Source organism: Ochotona princeps, chromosome 21 (genome assembly GCF_030435755.1).
Source record: "Ochotona princeps isolate mOchPri1 chromosome 21, mOchPri1.hap1, whole genome shotgun sequence".
Taxonomy (NCBI): domain Eukaryota; kingdom Metazoa; phylum Chordata; class Mammalia; order Lagomorpha; family Ochotonidae; genus Ochotona; species Ochotona princeps.
The window spans coordinates 12,872,290-12,893,736 of NC_080852.1; the positions used below are offsets into that span (position 1 = coordinate 12,872,290).

Genomic DNA, 21,447 nt, shown 5'->3' on the forward strand with positions numbered 1-21,447 from the left:
AAACCACCGGTCCCTGTTGCATGTTGTTCCTCCCAAGTTAATCTTGTCATTACACAAATGCTGTCAGAGGCCATGTCTGAACACTGCCAAAACAGCTAGTCCAGAAGGAGCATTTGGACAATCTGGCTTGTCAGAATGCCAACCTAAGACATTTGTTTGATAGAATTCATCTAAGAGTTGGTCTGTTGTCTCTGGAACTGAATTCAGTCTGGTTAGCTCAGTATCCAGGCCCAGGTCTTGTCTTCTGGAGTTATAAGAGCCCCTGTAATCAACAGCCTCCACAACAAGAGTGTATCTGTTTTGTTCCAAGATCCTCATCTTATTTCTATAACTACCCTGGAAAGCATTTGTTGGGGGGGAGGGACAGTTATGCCATCTTCTCCATCATACAGAGAATAGTCTGTGAAATAGTCCTGTCAAGTAAAGTCTTGCCAGAAAGGAGGTGTCCTCCTTAAACTAGACAACTCAGGGACAGTTTATCTATGGGCTTTAGGGACCTGAGGGGAGAGGATCAGGAGGAGGAGAGCGAGTACTAGCTCTTTGTCAAAGTGTCAACATGTTAAGGATACACAGGGTCAGAGGAGCTGAGATTAGGACCCTGGCCCCACTCTCCTCTCTCACTCAACTCCAGTCACCTTCCTGGGCTTACCGGTTGCAAAACTCATCTGGAAACTTGAAGACATGAGAATCTATAGGTGTGAACCTCCCAGGATGCAGGAAAATTTTGATTCTAGAGTCCCAAGCCCTTGAGTTTGGAGGAATTTTCAAAGTCCTAACCCCTCTGTGGATAAACGCATCACTACCCTTCAAGGCATTTGATTATACTTCTAAGTAATATATTTCACAAACCAGCATCTTTAAGTTCCTCAGTTTGCTCCTGGAGATCACTAGAACAAATCTAAATCTCCAACTCACTTTCACAGGCATGCCCAAGCCTCAGCACTGTATTTTGTGTATGGATAATCACTTTCTTAAAGAGAAAGAACAGAGGAAGGCCACAAAGCAAGTCAGAGCCAAATTCCCAGGCAAAAGTAGAAGAGTGTCAAGCTGTAGGGAGAAAGAGGAAAACCTTTTTCTCCCTTGTATCCTACCATAAAAGCATCTAAAACACAGAGCATCCTAAAAATGCAAATGTGACCAGGAAATCCCTGAGAATCAGAAGTGGAACCTTTAAGGCTGATTTAATTATATTTCAAAGCCACATGCTTTGGACACATGAGCCAACCCCAGTTCCCCTCAGAAAGACAGAAGAAACCAAGAGCCATGGCGAACAGCAGCCAGTGTAATTAATGAAAACCTAGCAGCTAAAAATATTCTTTGCCCACTCAAAGGACCATACTGCTGCCAGTAAACATATTTCATCTTTTTTACAATCCCAGCCTGCAAAAAGCATTCTGTGTGGAAAGAGCCGGGTCGTTTGCAAGCATCAGTGTAAAACTGAGACAGTAGTTTATTTGTTAGGCCTGTAACACATGAGAAATGGGGGAGAGATTTGTTTTCTGAAGCAGTAGGCAGATCAAGCCAGCTGGCAGAGTGCCTGAAATGAATAACCAAGAAACAACTAGATCTGTGTGAAGCTTGGTGAGAAAGTTTAGAGTTTGGTAGGGCAGGGAAGGGGGACTACAGGGGAACACAAAACAGGCAAGCAAGGGAGGATAAAAGGATTTGCAAATTCACTTATTGGTAAATGCCCGAATGGATGCATTGCCTGCATCAGTTCACCAATTCCCACCTCCCGTCTCCTTCCGACTGCCACTGTGTCAGCTTTCCTTTAGAGACCTGGATTTTGTCCTAGTACCGTTTCACCAATTTTAAGGGTTAGAATTAAATTTGGTTGGTTTTAGTTCTTAGGCATCTATTCCATAGCTGCAAACCTAAAAATAATGTACTAGGAATATTGAAAAAACAGGTTTCAGTTGTTACTCCACTATTTACCATAAAATTCAAATGCCCCAGCAGCCCTTCCACAGGAACATTGTTATAAGCCTCAATTCTCTAACCATATAGATATTTTTACATTTATAAACAGGGCAATCAAATGCTCCAGTTGGAATACCTGTATTCCATATCAGAGTGTCTCATATTAAGTCCTACTTGCACTTCTGATTCTAGCTTCCTGTGAATGCTTACCTTGGCAGGCAGTAAGTGATAGCACAAGCACTGGCATCCATGCATCCCATCGGAGAGATCTAGATGTGTTTCCCCTTCTAACTTTGGCCTGGCCCACTCCCAGCTGTTGTGGATATTTGGGGAAGGAACCAACAGATGGTAAATCAATCTTTATGTGTATGTATGTGTCTTTGCCTTTCAAGTAAATAAACCTTTCAGCTCATCATAGGTAAATTCCACTTTTTTATTTATTTAATTTTGCTATATAGTTTGTTCAGGATTTTCATAAACACTACAACAAAAACATAGTATGGCTCTGTTACAACAAAACTTTTCCTTGTGTGAACCCTTTGCAACAAGACCTTTCTTCTTCCTAGTCTGAACCCATGTACACCACTAATACAATTTTCTTTCTTCTACGTCATATTGATGAAATCAGTTTTTTTTTAAAAAAAAAGTCTGTACTAGCTGCATCTTATAAATAAAATCAAAGCAAATCCCTGGAAAATTGGAAACTTTCCAAGGGTCACACAGTTACAAAAGTAGAGGAGATTTTACGTGTACACCTTCTGCTTCCAAATTGTATCTCATCTCTCCAGTATTGGGCTGGAACTCTGCCTAGTCTTTGTTTCCTCCTCTGCCTCACCACAGTGTCGGAAATAGGCCAGTGGAATCATGGGTGCACGAGGAACTTGGAGTAAGGCATGCTCCGCTTTTGTTTCCATGAGTTGTTGTTCCCATCTGGGTGTTATGTAATAAGGTATTGGGCCCTTCAAATTGCCCTACTGAACTTGGTGACATATCTTTGAACCTGTACATAATAAATCTGTTAAAGGAAAGGCACACAAGCGCACACACACACACACACACACACACACCCCTTCCACCAATGCAAGAAATGCCTTAGAAGGTTAAAGGACCTGTCTTGCCTGGAAAAATGAAGCAGTGTTTTCTATAAAAGAGGCAAAGCCACAGATTTATTTAATGGGATTTGGGGTTAGGCAGGGGTGTTTGGTTATCTGAAGGGATTTTTCTTTTCTTAGGACATGAAAGTAATTGCTGCAAAATAAAATTTGACTTGACTATTATGTCACAAGAAGTAAACATCATCTGCTGGCCTGATGGCTTAGAAACCTCTCTCCAAACTGCTTCAGCCAGAGGCTTGGAAATGTTTTGCTTTCAGACTGGATTCAACTATCAGGATATTTAGAGAAGCACATGCTCGACCCCCATGAGGCAGATCTGTCTCTTGGTGAAGATAAACCTGCAAACTGTGGCTTTCTGGAAGCCATATCAACACAGGTTTGCTCCTTTTCCCAACTCAGTATCCATAAATGTTATCAAAAGGTCCTTTTCTTTAGAACCGCTGAGTGCAGTGTAATTTTAGAATTAATTCCAACAAAGTACATGAGGTATTTCAAAGGTATTTCAGAATCTTTCTTACTTATAAAGGGAACAAATTTCATATTTCCTATGTACAACTTTAAGAGCATAATGATACTTCTCATGCTATCCTCCCTTCCTCTCCTATTCCTACCTTCTCTTCTTATTTTAATTTTTACAGTGACATACTTTCAATTTGCTTTATAATCACTAGCTTAACCCTCCACTAAATAAAGAATTCAACAAGTAGAAAGTCACTGTTCGTCAAGAGTAAACATAAACCAAATCTCAAAATGTCAGTTTCTCTAATATGCATTGTATTTCTGTTGCTGTTGTTTTACTCCATTATGGTCCAGAGAAACTATAGTCCAAGCTATATACGTAAATCTGAAATTTGTAGTCTTATAAATAGATACGGATATATGGATACATGTATTTGAAAGGCAGAGTGATAGAAAGATAGAGATTTTCTGTTCATTTGCTCCCAAAATGCTTATAACAGCTGGAGCTAGGACAGGACTGCATCGGAGGCCAGGGATTCCATGTAGGTCTCGCACTTCGTAGGACAGGAACTCAAAGTAGTTGGACTGTCACCCACTGACTCACAGGCATGTTAGTAGGAAGTGCATCAGAAGCAAGGACTCAAACCTGATCCCAGACACTCTAATACAGGACGTGAGCCTATCAAGCAGTGGTTTAATCCACTTGCCACGGCACCTGCCCAGGAGCCATGCTGTTAGAAAGAAAGAAAGAAAGGGAAAAAAAAATAGTTGAAAATAACTACAATAGCATTTTGTTGAACTCGGTATGGCAGAACTATGTACTCACTTCTTCATGGCTAATTTTTTTTAATTCTTTTTTTTTTAAATTATTTATTATTTAACTTCAGTAATTACATTGTATTATGTGACACAGTTACATAATTCTTTTAAAAAAATAAGTCTTTCAAAATCCAGTGTGCATTTAGGACTAGCTAACCATATGTAAGTACTAAGTGACAAGACTGTAGTCATCAGTGCAGCTAAACGGGCATAGGTTAACTCAAATTTCAACAGGACCTGTAATATTTATATGACCTTAGCTTGTTTAAGTTCTCTTCTTATCTTTTTTCCTTATCTAAGAAGTGACAGTGATATCTGCACATGGAATGGGAGTGACTGTTAGATGAAACTAGTACCAATAAAATACTGGGCATGTAGTAAGTGATCAACTAATAAGAGCTGTTCTCTGAAGCGTAATTAGTACTGTTCTGAAAGTATTGCTCTTATTGTGGCTGTTACTATTGAGGAACTCAAATCTCCTCATAGAAATGACAACTAAACAGATTCACTACCTGCAAGGTGCAGGGAGAATTAGGAAAAAGACAGCCAAAATACATTTTACATTTTTACACCTCTTAAAGGTTTAAAAATTTTTTAACATGCCTGCATGTGATTTCAAATAGTCACAGTTAACCTGGAACATAGCATTCTCAGGCTTAGCTGGAGCCCACCAAGCCTGCGTCGATGAATGCTAATCTTTTTTTTCTCGTTGGGTATGCCAGGCAAGTTGCCTTACTGTTCTAGGTCTTTGCTTCCTCATCTGTAAAGTGGGAGTCCTGTTTGCTGCATAGTGAGTAAGGAGGTAGGTTAATGTGGTGGATTTATGGAGTAACTGTTGCCTCACAACTAGTGTGTTGGCTACGGAAACCAGAACGCCTTACTGTCCTCTCAAGTTGGATGCTAAGCTGACTGGGTTGCTGATTTGAGCTTTGGACAGAAATCATCTATGACCAATAGTTTTGAAGCTGCAATTGCTTAGACCAGAAAAAAATCACTGAAAGTTAGGGTGAATGCTTAGCCTCATGCCTTTGATGCATGTTCACTGACTTCAATGTATACATCTGGCGTCACATGTTTTTCTTTTGTTGTGAAGCTTTCTTCATCCCACAACATCATATAAAGGGACATCATCTTGAAGCCATCACTGCCACTTGGCCAGCAGACATTGCATTTAGCTCTTTAGTGAAGGCATAATAGGAAAAAAAATGACTGCACATCAATAGAGGAGTGGCTCAGGGTCTTGGCAGGATTTACATGTCTCCCTCCCACGGGATGGTAGAGGAAAATTTAGTAAAAGTGTGGAATTGTTTATAAAAGTATGGGTTGGGTTAAGAGAAAACAGCTTAGGGTGAGGCAGAACATTGTGCTTAGCTACAAAGGGACTGTATTGTCCCAAGCTTCAGGGATGAAAAGCATAGAATCAGGAAGTTACTGCAACTGGGGATGGCTGCTCTAGCTACACCAATCTTGCCCAAGTGTCAATGAAATTTTGTCCCAAAAAACCATCATAATTTGAAAATATCCTGAATCAAAAATAAATTTAATTCAGTTAGGTGAATGGCAGATTATCAACACAGCCCACTCCAGGGCACAGTTTGTGTCCTCTTGTCACTGGGATTGATTGGTAGCTGTGCTCACTGCCATTTCCCAGCTTCCCAAGAAAACATGTAACTGCATCTTGATAGACTGAGAAAAGGTTCAGATTTAAAATGCCTGTATCAGGATTTGTCTGTGTATGAGGCCTGCTTAATGTGGCTGTATGGCCTTCGGTGGAAAGATACCACCAACTAGGTGGTATTGGTAGAGAAAACCAAAGCAACTATGTGCCATGATCTCATTCTCACATTTCTTGATAATGCTCCTGATTGGTTGTATTCAGGGGAAAGACAGAAGATAAGAGATCCCATTGATTCTAAAGAGCTTGGTAAAAAAAAAAAAAAAAAAAAAAAATGTATGGAGACTGGACCTGGAGGTGGAAATGAAAAACATCCACATAAAATACCATTTTGATATCAGAACCTTTCCTAAATGATTGACTCCTGAACTTGGGTGATGTTTTGAAAGTGAGCATGGCCAACCTACCCTCAGAAACTCTTGTTCAACTACAAAATTCTCTCCAAACTCTGACAGAGGTGGGCATGATATTTACAGTGGAAGCAGAAGTATTGGCCAAACTGTCTTATTCCCAGGAGCTAGGCTGCCCCAGCCTTGGTTCATGCTCACCAGCAACAGCTGCATTCTAAAAGGGTGAATTCCGCTGTCAGACTAGCTCCCAGTCATGGGTCTCACATGCACCAGTGGGTGCTTGAACCAGCCTGCCTGACCTGGCCCTCCTCCAGTCCCAGGATTCACCAACGGGTACTACAGTCTTTCCCAGATGTCCTACCCCCATTATGACTATCACAGAAGAGAGTTATATCCCAGCCCTACCTAGCCAAGCTCTCATGTGGACTGGCATGTGCCATGGCTTCTATCCTGCATCCAGTCTGACTCTTGCATCATTGGGTGCTGGGACTTAACCCAGTCTGGCATGTCACTGGACACAGCTCACATGCATGCCAAAGGATGCTGCAGCCATGTTACGTCCAATTTGCTATCAGCCCTGACTTCCATAGTCATTACTGGGAACCACAGCCTAGCAGGGGAGTCTCTGTAGTTCCCCTACCAGGCCTGCTTCCAGCTCCAAATCTTGTGCGTGCTCATGTTTGCTCTGACCCAGCTTGGCATGGCCTACCCCCAGTCTCAGCACTTGCTATTTGATACTGCAACCTTGCCCTGCCCAGCCTGCCTCTATCCCTATTTCTCATGTGAGCTAGCAGGTGCAGTACCTAGCCACTTGTGACCCACACTCCATCCTGGTTCCCGCACATGCCAGTGGGTGAAATGGCTTGGCCCAGCCTTGCCAAGCCTGCTCCCCAAGCGAGCCCACACACATTCTGAGAGTGCCTGGCCCACCCCCAGGCTCAGTGCTTGTGCTCAGAGGCAGGAGTTATGGCCCAGTGGGGGAGTTCCCCAAGTTTCTCCACTAGACCTGCTCTCAGACCCAGATCTCACAGGTGTTGGCAGATGCTAGGCCCCTACCAGGCATATTCCACCAGAGTCACAGCCTTTGTGGTGTGTGCATAGGTGCTGCAATCTGGCCTACCCCAAATCTAGTTCTTGGGTATCCCCATAGGTACTGCAGCAAGGGCCAGCTTATGCCTGGCATGATCCATCACCACTCCCAGCTCTCACACAAACCAGGGGGCACTGCAGTCCCTCAGGATTCAGCCCACAAATCCCCTAAAGAGTCTGTTCCCAGACTTAGTTCTCCCACATGCCAGTTGGTGTCATGGTCCAGCCTTGTGTGGCCCATCGCCTGCCCCAACACTCACTGGCAGGCATTGTGGCCTAACTATGCCAGGCAGGCCCTCCAGCCCTAGCTTTTCACACGTCCTCATTTTTACCGAAAGAGCTTTCTAAATCTTTTTTTCCTATATCATAAAACATTGTCCCTCTAGTAGAATATATATACCATGAAAGTTTACATGTCATAATCAGCGACATAAAATAAATTCACAATGTTTTATAACCATTACCATTTCTACAACTTTTTCATCATGACAAACAGAAATGCTTTGCCCATTAAAGCACAGTTTCCCCATTCCTCTTCTATTCCCAGCCCTGGAAAAAAGAATGCTTTTTAAGTATTATTTCAAGCTAACTACAAAATATTACTTGTATGGATATATACTTATGTATTAAACTATTTATTGTAACTTCAGGCAATTATGTTGTTTCTAGATTTTTTTTTTACATGAGTGGAGCAGGAATATGTGTACAGATGCTTATTGGAGAATTTTATAATGACTGTTGTAAAGTTTTCATCATATAATTCTATGTAAACATTTCTATACATAATTTATGTATAGAAATTCTATATGTAATGTAGAATATTGCATCCTGGAGATGAATTTCTCAAGTGAATATAGTGAATGATAGGCTCTGTATTTTAAACCTGTTGACAGAATAGCTTGATTAAGTTTTTACTCTCATTCTTAAAAAAAAAAAAACTTAACATATTCTCCCTAAAACTATGTGTCATATGCTTAAGGTTTTTTGATAATAAATTCTGAACAAAGGATATGTTTTACATGTGCATTAGCCATTTCTGATTTTATAATTGATCAAGACTTTTGGGTATCAGCATGAGTCCTGTTGTTCATTTATGTAAGTTTATTATGAATGTAAAATACTCTCTGCCAAATGTTAATTATTGCAAGTGGTATTCCTGATTTGTCACTATATTAATACTTGGCTTTTTTATTTCCTACCTACAAGGTATGAAGGGTTTATGTGACAGAATTGTTAATGTTCATCAATTTTTGCCTTTTGTTTTTATCTTAAAACATTCTTTCTGAAGTAGTTCATATATGCTTTATTTTTTACATATTTGTGATTTAATTTTCCCACTCAACTCACCTATGTCTACAATTAGCTTTGAGATTTTAAATCCAGTGAAAAGTAGAACTTTTTCACAAATAGCTAACTACTTACCAGATATTAACATTCTTCCACTTCCCTAGAAATTTGTGATTGAATCTTCAACATAAGTATCAAAATTTCATACATTATCTCTGTTTTGGGACTAGCTACTCTATTTGAGTGATTTCCTCTTTATTCTTATGCCAGCAGTACACTATATAATTGTTTAGGTCTTAAACTTTTATTTTTTATTGTGAAGAATCTCAAATATATCAAAATAGATAAGTATTATGTTGTAAAATTCTCTATACTCACCGTTCAGGCTTACTGTAATTATTCCTTCGGATGTTGTGCCTTTTAAAAAGAACATGATAGCAAGTGTAAAAGAAATAGCAAGTAGAAAGGCAAGAGGAGATTAATAATCCTTGCACTACACTGTACCCATTTATGGCTTAGTCTCCATCCACAAGTGTAAAATGAAGACATCTGTGCTAAACGAGGGAAAACAGCTGTTCCAGGAGACCTATTTAGGAAAAGCCAATGCAACCAAACAAGGAATATAAGAGATTCTGAGATTTGTGAAAGAGCCAGAGTAAAAAGAAGAGCTAAGTCGTTTAAGAAGCGTGAGAGTTCATGGCATGTGATGAACCTTTTCTTTACATGAAATTCAAAAAGGAATGTTTTGTTTAAACAGTGTTGAACGAAATGGACAGTGTCTTCCAAAGCAGTGTTGCAAAAGATAACAAAGCAAACTCTAGATTACTTTTTCTTTTCTCAACTTTGGATAAAAACCAGAGTCTGCTTTTAATCACTGTCTGGAATACATTTCAAGCAAAAGCTAAAATAATAACCAGGTGTGTGTGTGTGCACGTGTGTGTGCATGTATAATATCGCATTTTGATATGTACATGCATATGTATATATATTTAAGAAGATTAGAGGATCTAAAATCAGAGGATCTTACTTAGTGGTACTAGAGTCATCACTAAAAGACCGATAAGCACTTAATCATTCTTAGAAGAACTGCAAGGTTGAGACACCATTTGTTCATTTTGTTTTGTTTTGTTTTGTTTTGTATTTTTTGGTTAAAATATTTAATCATTGTGCATGACTTCCTATAAAATGAGAGTTTTTAAGACGATATCTGGTTAAGCCAATATAATTATCTTTATCCCTTGATACTGACATGTTTTTCAGCCCAAGACAGAAAGAGCAACTGTTAGTAATTTTCCTGTTCCAAAACTATACTGTCAGTCTTTTTTTTCTGATTTTTAATTTTATGAGAGTTTTAGTTAGTTTTTATCATATTCACTATGGTTTGTAGATACAATTCTAAATATCTTCCCTGCCCCTTTCTGCCTCTCATTCTCCTTTCTTCTGCCTGTCTTATTTTTTAGTGTTTGAAATAACATATTCTAAGTTTATATTAAAGTAGAAATTCGTAATACTTCACCAAATCATAAGTTTATCAAGCAAAAAGAAAAAAAAATCCTAGTTTATTGGGAACCTAAATAACAGCTATAAAATAGTGATAGAATAGAAAAGTGATCATTTCACCCATATACAATAGACTTTAAAGAAATCACAGGTGATTAAAATTATAGTAGTATAACAGTCTTAATAATTGGTTTGATTAAGATACAGAAAAAGTATTTACCAAAACTATATTTGCAGCAATACTGAAACACACAGTCATTTCTTTCTTTCATTCTTTTTAATTTAGTTCCCACTTAATAAGGGAGTTCATCCAATATTTATCTTCCCAAGTCCAGTTTTTTTCAGTGAATACTGTGTCCTCCATTTACATTACTTTTGCTGCAGAGAATTCAAAATTCAGTTTTTACAACTGAACAATAGTCCATTATGTGTATATATAGTATGTTTTCTTTATCCATTCATCTGATGATGGACACCTTGGTCGTTTCCAAACTTTGGCTATTGTGAATAATGCTGTGATAAACATGGTGGGCAGGTATCTCTTTGATGCAGTATGTTCATGTCTGTTGAGTGTATAGCCAGTAGTGGGATTGCTGGACCATATATATGGCAAGACTGTTTCTAGTTTTCCAAGATGCCTCCAGACCATTTTCCTCAGTGGTTACACTCAGTTACATTCCCTGCAATGTTGTATACATTTTCCTTTTTCTCTACATCCTTACTAGCATATATTACTCTCTGTATTTTGAGGTTTAGCCATTCTGGCAAGTGTGAGGTTGTGATTTTGATTTCTCATAGCTAGTAAAATTAAGAATTTTTTTGTAATTTGATAGTCATCTTTCTTTCTTTCTTTCTTTCTGAGAACTATCTGTTAAAGTCCTTTGCCTAACTTGCAGCTGCCTTGGTTGTTTTGTTTTTGTTGTTGTCGTCAATGAATTTCAGTTGCTGATATATTCAGGATAGTAATCTTTTGGTGGGTAGGTATCTTGTAAATATTTTTACCCACTCTGTTGGATATCTCTTCACAGTATTGATTGTTTTTCCCTTGCTATGTGAAAGCTTCTGAGTTTGGTATGTCCTCTTTTGTTTAGTTTTGAGTTGGTGGCCTCTGCTTTGGATGTTTTGTCTAAGAAGCCACCCCCTATGCCATTGTCCTGGAGGATTTCTCCCACAATTTCTTCCAGCAACTTTGAGTTGATTCCTTAGCACAGTGAGAGATGTGGATCTAATTATACATATGTTGCCAGCATCATTTGTTGAAAAGGTTATATTTCCTCCACTGTATGGTCTGAGCACTTTGGTCAAAAGTCAGTATCTACATGAACATGGATCCGTTTCTGGGATCTATTCTGTTCCATTGATCTGTATGTTAGTTTTCATCCCAGGAGCAACCTTTGTAGTTGCAACTTCTTGAAGTGTACTTTGAAGTCAAGTGTTGTGATGCTTCCTGCTTGGTTCGTCTTGCCTAGTGTAATTCTGGCTATCTAGGCTCCCTTAAAAATCCTGATAAATTTTAGGATTGTTTTGTCCACTTCCATGAAGAATGTCATTGGTATTCTGGTTATGAATTACACTGAATCTGTAGGTGGCTTTAGGTAATATAGATATTTTAATGAGATTTATTGTTCTAATCCATGAGCAAGAAATATATTTCCATTGTGTAAGTGTGTCCTCAATTATTTCTTTCATCAATATTTGATTATTTTCACTGTAGGGATCTTTCCCTTGCTTAGTTAAACATATTTCTAAGTATTTGATCTTTTTTGAACCACCCTACTTTTGAGAAGCCATTCTCAAGAGTATGGCCTAAGGTTGTGTGTAATAGATTTTAAGTAAATTTTTGGGAGGGGGTTTTTATGTCAGCTTTTTAAAAAATTGATTGTTTTATTATTCCATGATACAGTTCTATAGGCTCTAAGATTTCTCTTTCCCTCCCTCCCTAAATTCCTTCAATATTCATTTTGAGAGAGCTGGTATTGTGGCACATCAGGTTAAGCTATCATGTGCAATACTAGCATCCCATATGGGCATTGGCTTGAGTCCCAGTTGCTCTACTCATAATCTAGATCCTTGATAATTGCTACAATGCTTGGCCCCTGAAAATCACATGGGAGACTTGGGTGGAGTTCTAGGCTCCTGGCTTTAAGCTAACCAGATTAAGTCATTGTGGCCACTTGCAGTGTGAACCAGAGGGGAGAAATTCTCTCTCTCTCTCTCTCTCTCTCTCTCCTCTCTTCTCTCTTCTCTCTTCTCTCTTTCCTCTATCCTCTCTCCTTTCTCCTCTCTCCTTCTCCCTTTAACTCAAATAAATAAATAAATCCTTCAAAATAAAGAAGTAAATATTTTGAGATTTTAAGGCCCGGTAAGATGAAGGAAGTATCATAATGTACCCTAAATGTCAGATGTCCCACTGAACATAACTCTAAAACCTAGACGGAATGCACAAAGCATTTATATAAGGAAAGGATACTTAAGGATTATGAAAAACAAGTTATAGTAGATAAATTGGGAAAGAGGAGTAGACTTTGAAGTACTAAAAATATGGAAGGGAGTTTATCACCTTTTTTCCCTATTAATGTTCTCTGGTCTAAATATAACAAAGCCTAAAATCCAAACAGAGCGTATTACAGGAGAGGCCTTCTGCTTCTGACTTGATAGAGAGGAAAAGGATATGCTAAGACTCATAAACAAGATAGAAATCCCGTCTCCCTTTCTTTCCTGTTCTGAATTCTCCCCACCCAAGCTCCCTCAAGCGATCTGAGCTAGCAAGAGCCAAGTTTTTGAAAGGAAAGTGTCTTCTTCACTGACAGGTGGAGATGTGATCCCAAGAGAATGTGGGACAGACTCTCCATGGCATTTTATTCTTCTTGTAGCTTCCAACCACGTAAGCTCAGACATGGGTATAGTTGCAGACAGGCATGGCAGAAAGAGTAACTGAAGTTAGGCTTTGGCCAAGGTCCCAAAGGAACCACGGATTGACACACTTGCATAGCAAATCTGCATAGTGCTACGAAGTCTTGGAAAACTGTAATGGCATTGGAAACAGCGCCCACAGGTGGCAGGTTGGAATTTGTGATCTGAACTTAACAAGTTTGATTGCCTGATAAAACAAAGATATCTATAATTTTCATTAAATTTAATACAGTTTTTTAGGCAAGCACACACACACACACACACACACACACACAAAATGATAACATTTTCAAATTGTTTGGAAAAGGTAGTCAACAGATAGCAACAATATGATTACATAGAGATTCATAGATCCAAAAGGGAGATTCAAGGAAAGCTATAAATAATTTTAATTGAAGGAGAATGATGATAAAACATTTTGTTACGTTTTGGGTTTTAATTAAAGCAACTGTTACTGTTAAAGGGGATCTTATAGCATAAAATACTTATATTATACAAAAAGAAAACTCTCAAATCAATGAATTATCACCTTAATAAACTTAAAAAAAGACAACACAAGAAAAAGAAAAGGAATGATAAAGGGCAAAAATCAATAATTTTCTTTTTTTTAAAGATTTATTTATTTTTATTACAAAGTCAGATATACAGAGAGCTGGAGAGATAGAGAGGAAGATCTTCCGTCTGATGATTCACTCCCAAAGTGAGCACAACGGCTGATGCTGTGCTGATCCAAAGCCAGGAGCCAGGAATTTCCTCCAGGTCTCCCATGCGGGTGCAGGGTCCCAAAGCTTTGGGCCGTCCTCGACTGCTTTCCCAGGTCACAAGCAGGGAGTGGATGGGAAGTGGAGCTGCTGGGACTAGAACCAGCGCCCATATGGGATCCCGGGGCGTTCAAGGTGAGGACTTTGGCTGCTAGGCCATGGCACCGGGCCCCCAAAAATCAATAATTTTCTAACAAGACTGAGAAAGAAAATTCATTATCAGGAATTGGATATGGATAACATTATACACTGAAAAATGATGAAGAAATGCATGCCAAGTCTTTGCACATATAATTTAACCTCCTTAGAAAAATTTGGGGTGAGTGTTGTGCGGGCAGAAATTGAACTGCTATTTGAGATGCCATAATAGAGTGCCAATGGTTCAAGATTGTTATTGATCCAGTTTCCTACCAGTACATACTCTGGAAGGCAGCAGGCAATGGCTCAAGTAAATGGGTACATGACACCTATGTGGAAGACCAAGACAGAGTTTCTGATTCGACTTTGGCCTTGGATCCTGGCTGTTGTGGGAATTTGGGTAGTGAACCAGCAAATGGATTATTCCAATCTCTTCTTCTCTCTCTTTCCTTCACCCTCGAAATAGATGAAATAGCATGAAAAGTCCTAAAACCATAGAATACATTAAATGTATTAGTGTTTTTATCATCCGTAAGCATAATCTTTAGTCCAAGGCAGTTTGACTATCAGATTTCACCAAATTTTTAAATAAAATGGCACTAATTCTACCAAATTCCTTTCAGAAAATGAAAGCACTTGCTCATTCACTTAATCAGTTCAACGTTAGTCTGATACCAAAGTCACTTTCAAAATATAAAAATGCCAATACCAAGAATATAATGTAATTCCTGGTATAATATTAACATATAGAATCCAAAACTGTGTAATATGGTAAAAAGTAGGCCTGGTGCAATAGCGAAGTTGCTAAATCCTTACCTTGCTATGTGCCGAGATCCCATATGGGCACTGATTCGTATCCCAGCTACTCCACCTCCCACTCAGCCCCCTGCTTGTGGTCTGGGAAAGCAGTCAGGGATGACCCAAAACCTTGAGACCCTGTACCTGCATAAGAGACACGGAAGAAGCTCCTGGCTCCTAGCTTCTGATCAGCTCAGCTCCAGTGTTGCAGCCACTTGGGGAGTAAACAAGCAGACTGATCTTTATCTCTCCTTCTTTCTGTAAATCTGCCTTTCTAATAAAAATAAATAAATATTTTTTAAATGGTAAAAACTAAAAGCAAATTCAAAATCAATGAATGTCATCTTCCATATTGCAGTCAAAACCATAGGAAAAACTGTTATTTTAATTAAAGATTCAAGACATGCTGACTATTACAGTCAGAAATGCAAACACAGAAAGAAACGTTCTCTGCCTGCGAAAGTTATCTGCCAAATAAATGAATAAATAACAGACGGCTTCGTAACTTAATGATGAGAGGGTTTCTGCCATGATCAGAAACCTAGCAGGAGACTGTTGTGAGCATTTGAATAGTGAAGCACTGAGTGAGAGCTGCCTCTGTGTCTGTATTCTCTCTCTCTCTCTTGCTCTCTGTGCTTCTCAAATTTATTTTCAAAAATCTGGGTGAGATGTACACATGAAAAATTAAAAGGCAAAACTGTCTCCTATTATAATTATGTTATCGTCTGATAGAAAATGTCAGGAAATCTCTACAAAAACTCCTGGATATGAGATATAAGATGTGAGAACTTGACAAAATCAAACTGGCAATGTAAAACCATAAGCTGACCTTTTAAGAAGTAATATAATTTTTATAGTTACAAATATAAATATTGCATAACGTAGTAAAACATGAGCAAAATCTAGATGCTGGAAACTACAGTGTGTTCATGAAAGAATCAGAGAAGATATTAATCAATGGAGAGAAAAATTCCTAGAAAAGAAAGCTTAATATAGTAAATCTATTTTTCTGTAGAGTAATTTAATTTCAATAGAATTCCATAATGCTTATTGTAGATTCAGGGCTGATTCAAAACTTTATACATGAAAGGAAAAAATAGCTAAAATAATTTCAACAAGAAAAAAGTAAAGCTGGAGAAATTCCACATCCAATATAAATATGAGAAAACTACAGTATTCGCCAGAGGCTAGATTTGGGAAAGGACAGCAGTCAGACTTTCCAACATTCTAAACTAGATTTTTTGTTGTGATGGTGGTGGCTATGTGTTGCAGGTTGTTTAGCATTACCTATTGCCTCTACACATTAGATTCCAAAAGCTATGCACCTATCTCATAAGGGCTAAAAGGATAAACAGCAGTAACACTGAATACTAGAGAGGAAGCTCTCCTGCCTTGCTGTTAAAAACCCAAAACTATGTAGTCTGGAAGACAAGCTGACACCTTTCCAAAAGGTTATGTACTCTATCATTTCATTCATTTTACATCTTTGAGATGAGAATGTTATAGAAATGGAGATCGGATTACTGCTTATTTGGGGTTAAGGGTAGAAAGTAGAACCAAAAAAGTAGTTTTGGATATTAAAAAGACAGCTGAGGGGTTCAGTGCTTTGAACTGTATCACTGTGATTGTCATTGTCATGATATTATAGTATAATTTTTCAAGATGTTACCATTGGGTGAATCTTTGTGATATCACTGACAACTGCATATAAATCTACAAGTATCTCAAAATACAGATAAATTTCTTCAGATGCATTTCTCTTTTAGATCTGTGTGAATGACATGATTCCGTGAACACTTACATTTTTACATGTAAATATGACTAAGTAACCTATTAAATCAATTATTCAGAATTCCTAAAACTTGACATTTATCTAATGAAACAAAAAGATTACTTGAGTTTTTAACTCCTATATTCTAGGCAAGTTTTACAGAACTCTGAAGCTCTTACTGTGTATGTAGACACTGTTTGATCATTGTGGTCTCTGATTTGGGAGTTGAACATCCTGTAATGTGCTATCTTATTTGGTGATAGTTTTCAGTGTGTCCAATTAGCAGTTTGTTTTGTCTTGTTTTTGTCTAAAATTACCCTTGGTTAAGCCTTAGTTGTTGGCTGAGGTTTTTTTTAGGATTGATTGCTTAACATCATAATGTGTAGAAATTTCGATTTCCTGAGTATTGTGTCCAGCCTATATAATTTTTCATTAACTAGATTTGTATGTATCTAATGTGCTGTCGTTCAGAGTGAATCAGCTATGCCCATATTGCTAAAGCAGATGTGTACATAATCCCAAAAGAATTTGGTCGAACACTGACTCTTCATTGTTATCATTGAGATGAGAGAAGTTGGGCAGATGGGCTGAGGTCTTTTGCTCCACTAGCTGTCCATGGCAAAAGAAACATATGAAGGTCTTGACCTTAAATTTCTTGTTTGAATACTCATTTTCTGAGCTGAGTATAATAGCAAAAAGTCAAATTACGCTAGTAAGTGCAGGCATTGTGTCATAATGAATTGAGTTCCAGAAACATTGAACACCAACTGTGTAGATGGCAACGATGCCTGTTATGAGTATTAATTATTCTGATTGAGCTAATGTCCAGGTGCAGAGTCCAAGGATGCACTGTTCAAAATAAAAATTTTCATCTCCCACAGAACAAAGTGAGCTTTGTGCACATCTCAGTACTGTCTGTAACAGAGAAAAACTTTCTCAGATTGCTTTGGAATGATGAAGAGTGTGTCTCTCATCCAAGAATTGAAATGATACCTTCAGGTGAGTCTGGAGTCCAAATCCTCAAAGGAGAGATTTAAGGAAAGCATTTGAGAGGATCAGATTTAAACCAAACAATCTCTCCAGAAGAAATTCCATTCAGGTTCTTTCTTTAAAACAGGAAATTAAACGGAGTCATTAGAAGGCAAGCTCAAGAGAGTGATAGTTGCATCCCTCCCAACTCTTAGTGGTGGGAATTTCATTTTGGGTCATCTGTGACTTGAAAACTCGATTTAAATTTGATCCTGGTAACCACAGTTCTTTTAAAGTACAGCAATTAGAATTTAAACAAAAGGTATCCTTCTGGAAAAATATGTTTTACCTGAAGACAACTCCTTGCATAATCATCAAGGGTTTGGTATCCTGGGGTATTGTTTTAAGCACTTTATTAAATCTGTGGACTTGTTCCCAACAGTCTTGTAGCAGTCAATAGGGCCAGATTAGAGAACATGAGTTTTTTCAAGACCCTTGTTAGTTAACATACTTTATTAAAATTATCTGAGGCAAGCCAGACAACTAAACTGGTAATGCAGGCAATTATTGGCACTCTTTCTGCGTGTTTTTAAGTTTTCATTGCATGAATGTCGGCAGAATAAGCGCTGCTGTGTCAATGCAGCAAGACTGAAACCCCACCCAGTAAATAACTCTTTCAGTTGCTTTTCAACAAAGCCTTCACTGCACGGCTGAATTGCACATTGTTCTTTGTGGATGCAAGAAGAAAGACTTCACACACACCCTTGAACATTCTTGCCAGGGCAGAATGTTGGTACAAACTCCTCCAGAAACATTCAGTAGTGAATGCCTAAAATTAATCTGATTTTATTGGTATGTTTTTTCTGGGTACAAAAATGAGCAATCTGGAGAAAAACTATTCTACCCAATTAATATCTTCCTTAGTTTTATTCAGTAAGATGTTCCCTAGCAGATGGTTTAAGAAGACCTCAGCTGGAAATCTGCTTGGCATAACTGAGGGAGAGCAAGGTATTCAATGTAAAGCAATATAGTGAAAGGATGGAGAGGCTGTGGGAGGTGAGACCAGGGCAGCCCAGGACTAAACTAGATTGAGCCCTGTGGCTCAATGGAAACCTCCATGTTTCACTCTCAATAGGAAAGGAGGCCCTGGGAGGCTTTTAAGTAGAGTTGGGACAAGATATGAAGCTGAATATGGAATTGGGATCTTTGGAACCAAAGATCCCCACATGGAAATCAGGGGTTCTTGTGAAGAGTAGAAGGAACCAGATGCTGGGGAAACAGCCAACAATGTGCACAACACACTCTGTTTTCTCCCAGTGAATGATAGAAAAGAAAACAGAGCATGTTTTGAAACCAGGAATATTCACATATGTTACCCCACACATGTGCACAGAGAGAAACTTTACATCCCAAATGACAAATTGAGCAATGTGCAGAGACAAAAGAACTGAACAGCCCTAAAGTACTTTGATCAAGACTAATTAATTTTTTCAATTAAGGTCACTTTGAAGAGTTCAGATTCTTAAAGAGTATATCTTCTTGGTTCCAGCTGTCCAATATTTCAAGAAATAGTCCTGTTTGGCAGTTAACCATGTCTTATAACTTTTACATAAAATATGCTAAGCATCTTTCCCTAATCAGCTTAACTAACATTTACCTTTATTGTGTCTAACATGTACCCATCACAGTACAGCTTACAGGGAAGTGGTTTTTCTCCCTCTGATATCAAGAACTGCATATTCGTATCATAGTCATCATAGTAGGACTAAAAGAGGAATTTCCTAAGTGTGACTGTTACATTGTTTCTTTTTAAATGAGTGTCATTTATTTGGTGACCATGTAGGATATATTTAGCCCAACCCCCTATTTAAATATATGTCCTCCCTTGTTTACAGCTCACAGATATTTTCTTTCTGTCAGCCAGTGCTTCACTACACCATTCATCCATGGAAGAATGGATTTCTGTTATTACAAATAGGCTAACCAATGTGGAATTTCCATCCAGCTATCATTGACAATTCCAAGTCAGCCCTTCAGGAAAGATTCTCTAGCCACACAACACTGAACACATTCCTTCACTGAGATTCCACTGTGAGCCAGGTGCAGTAACCCAGCTTTACTCCTGAAAGCTGTGTGACCTTGGATAATGTTCTTGCTCTATCTAACATTCAGTTTCCCCATCTGTAAAATTAGATGAACCTCACAAAGTTTTGTGAGAGTTAGGTGAATTAATACATGTAAACTACTTAGAACTCTGCCTGGTATATCATTACCACTAAGTGTGTAGCCCACTAATTATCAAATTTAGTCATTATCACAACCAAATTATGAGATAATACCATCATGTTCCCATTTTACCTATCAAGGATAAGAAAGAAATAGGTCGCAATAGTAGTGATCATAAATAAAACTAACTAGGCTAGGCAAGTTATATGCATTATCGCTCAGATTTACAACACTGTTATTCTGATCATGAAACCAGCCTTCAAAGAAGTCATTGCCATATGACAATTAATGGAATCAAAATTGAAAATCTATGTTCTCTGTTACACAAGGCTACTTCATTCCTAAGAAACTTTTATCAACATAGAAGAAATTAATTCTAAATTAAATCTTTGCTGGATTAGCTAGTAGATTTTTTTAGTACCCTTGTTTTCATTCAATGAGTGAATTAGTGACATCTTAAGATAATGAATTTTATAGTGCTTGGCTAAAATTATATCTTTTTTTTTTCCAGAAACACTGTGCTGCTTTTCTGTTTATTTTGGTCAAAAAGTTAATGTTATTACACAATGGATTTAAAAACATCTCAGGAAATGGCCATTGAAAGATGTATGGTGCACTAATGGAGATTGAAAGCAAGCAGTCTCTGCATGTAAGTGCGATCTTTTCTTACTTAACAAATAAGGTTCAAAGCAACAGAGTACTACTGTGATCATATAATCAGGTTTCTTAAATCAACAGATGATATTGTATTGAATCACCCAGCTTCATACTTAGGAAAGGTTCAAATTGCAGGATTAGAATCACTGAATTCAGAGGTATTAAAAGCAAGAGTCATCTGTATTTTTGCAAATTCACCTTCAGATATATATGCATAGTATAAATTAGAGCTGTTGAGTTTTAGCTATGACTTTTTCTCCTCATTGTCTTTTAGTCTACATACAGATGTTTTATTTTGTTTCAACATAATTCTATTGGGCTTTTACACACTAGACTCAGAGCTATAGAAAAAAAAAAACCTTCCTCAAAAGCAGAATTTACAAATGAACATTTATTCATTTCATTATTTTGGTGCCAGTGTCCTATTCCAGTCCTAAGCCTAGTCAAGAACTCTACTTTAAAATAAGGACTCTGTCTTCTATAAATTTCATGTATTCCTAGTTATTCCTCTTTGATATTCAGGGTCTCTGCATTCTCACAACTTTATCCTTCTATAAACCTAAAATAAACATTGTTCTCCTTTCTATATCTTTTTTTGCATTTAAAAATATTTTATTTTGTTTTATGATATAGTTCCATAAGTTCTGTGGTTGCCCATACCCTTCCCCAAGGTCCTTCCTCCCACCCCATTAATTTCTGCTCTAGTTTTACAATGGATGTCCTTCACAAACAGTCACAAGTCCATCATGCTGTTATTGAAGTGTTTCCTGACAGTGTAGGCATGGACATTGTCAGAGAGTCCATCATCATACTGTTAAGATGTATTCCGTACTTGGAAAGGGAGAGCAAAGAACCCTTAATGACAATGACTTGCTACTATAAGTGTTGTGTTAGCTGAGATAATGCTTGTCAAAGTTAGTATAACACGTAAAGAATGAGCAGATATTTTTGTTTTTAAAGATTTTTTATTATTATTATTGGAAAGCCGGATATACAGAGA

General features: G+C 37.9%; 1 long non-coding RNA gene across 1 annotated transcript in view; it reads left to right on the top strand.

The window, feature by feature from the left end:
* Positions 1-20,436, top strand: part of LOC131482827 (uncharacterized) — a 214,592-nt gene extending 194,156 nt beyond the window's left edge. Inside the window, exons 2-3 of the long non-coding RNA XR_009247331.1 lie at positions 17,477-17,598; positions 20,341-20,436. This is a non-coding gene — a long non-coding RNA (uncharacterized LOC131482827). The remainder of the gene's footprint in view (positions 1-17,476; positions 17,599-20,340) is intronic.
* Positions 20,437-21,447: the final 1,011 nt, after the last annotated feature.